Source organism: Hylaeus volcanicus, chromosome 5, assembly GCF_026283585.1.
Source record: "Hylaeus volcanicus isolate JK05 chromosome 5, UHH_iyHylVolc1.0_haploid, whole genome shotgun sequence".
NCBI classification, from domain to species: domain Eukaryota; kingdom Metazoa; phylum Arthropoda; class Insecta; order Hymenoptera; family Colletidae; genus Hylaeus; species Hylaeus volcanicus.
Genome location: NC_071980.1, coordinates 22,656,896 through 22,659,231, shown reverse-complemented (window position 1 = coordinate 22,659,231; position 2,336 = coordinate 22,656,896).

The following is a 2,336-nucleotide window of genomic DNA, read 5'->3' as shown; positions in this document are numbered from 1 at the left end:
CTAAAACAATGATTCGAAACGTAAACAATCAATAGCTTGTTCGAGACTGCAAAATGATTATTCTTTGATAAATAGTTATTTGAATTAATTTAATTTAGTGTAATATTTATGCCTGCAACCAGTGTACATGAAGCACACTTGAATGTGTAAATGAAATTTGAAAAAAGGTTGGTAAAACCAGTCTTCTTGAAGCATACTGAAATGTGTAAATATATTAGGAAAGAATTCGATGCAGTTATACAGATTATTATCACAAATTTATACCCTAGTTATAGGTTCGTGGTTATCCTGTTCAACATTGTAAAGCGACATTACAATAAATTTATCTTGTTTTAGAGGTGCAGCGGATGTGTTAAGTTGCACGTGGTTGGGTAAGGACGTAAACTTGCCCATTGATAAGTTTCAATATACAAATGAGATCAGAAATTAATAATTCATTCCTGGATATACTTGTCGTGTGTGCCCTAACTGACCGGTAAAACAAAACCACTTGGAAACCGAACGTGGATCGAGCGCTCCAGAACAGGTTGATATCTCCTACTCGTGGAAGTCGCTGGTACGTCGGTGACACTTCCGGTCGATTTCTCAATTAACGTGTATTACTGAGTGTGTCACACATCTGAACAAATTACTTCAACAACTACGTCGTGTTCGCAAGCCATCTGTCGTATCAAAACTGCAATTTGTTGATTAGCAAAGTGACATAATAGCAAAAATGTAAAAAATTTGTGTCCAATACAAAGTTTTTATGACTCGGATGAATCGTCCACGGACCAAATCAATTAAGAGAGCCTTGTCCAGGAAAAAGTAAAAGTCCAGCGTAAAAAATAAAAATAAATTTCAGAGTTACGTCCATTTGAAAAACGCTAAAATTTGCATGAATAATTTTGTTGCGATTATTTTGTTACGCAGTGTAGAATTAGTATGCAGGTATTCAACCATAACTCTGATTATTGATTATTTAACGTTCACTCGACGAGTTGGAGCAGAATCCGGATATCCAATGGTATTAAATCGACCCTGCGATCGACCACGGTTAATAAACAGAATAATCAGGTCGATCATCCTGTTTCTTTGCGATTACTGACGCGGCAATGAATTTGCGGCACGTGGTGTTTGCAAGTAGCGGTTATAAAAAAAAAAAAAAAAAAAAATACTGCGAGATGATCGACGCTCGTTTTCTCACCGAAAGACTGACTAGTCTGGCCTAGAAAGTATTGCGGTTTTTAGACTTCGTTGAAGGGGGCAAACAGATCGTTGCGCCCAATTGTGTCGAGCCGCAGGTCGAGAATGTAACTCTCTCTCCTTTCACGCCGTTTCGTTGGTATGTCAATTTTTACCATAGTCCAGTTACTCAAGAGTGAAATATATGGAACATTATAAATACTGTGTAAGGAGACCGAAGTTAAATATAACTCAAAATCGGGTTATACAACCAGCATATTGCTTCTAATAATAATTTCTATTAGCAACAGTTTACATAAATTGATATCTAAAAAAAACTATTTTATAAATTATTGAGACATACAATTATTTTTTATTTTCTCCTATATTTTGTTTCGTGTTCCAAGTTTATTTGCAATTAATTTTCTATTTACAGCGGTTATAGGCAAATATGTGAGAATGATAAATGTTCAAATGTGGGCAACACTCATTGTCGATGCGTACCTTTGTACATTCTGTCTTCTGTACATTGTGTAAACAAAGGGATGACCCATAAATAACTTCCGGTGCGCGAACTAATTATCATACTTGCTGGGACCTGCTACAGGTAGAAAATGTTAATTACTTTTAGTTTCAGTAGTTAGGTATACATACGTTACTTGCAAACATTTAATTGATTAAGATGTATTATGTAATAATATATATTTCGAAAAAATTGAACTGGAACGTAAAATTTATCGAGTTAAATATCATTTCAAGGTCATATTATTATACATATCTGAACATATTTTAATGTCAGCTACGTTATGCAATAGAAAAACATATGCATATATACGCGACAAAAACATGGATGACCTTGAAATCACTTAAAACAATATAGCGATGGGAAAAATATATATTGCAGTATATTGCAGCTCGGGACCACTCCATATCATTCAAATTGCGTATAAAATATTTTTGTATCATCACAATTGTAAAAAATATTCAGAGGGTCTTGTTTAGGGTTGATAGTAGGGCTGTTCAAGTATCCGAAAAAATCAAGCCGAGTTGGACTCGGCTCGGAGTCACGAGTCGAGTCGAGTACTTGAAAAAATCGAGTAGCTTGAATCTTTCATATCACAAATAACAAATCACAAATCACAAATCACAAATCACAAATCACAAATCACAAA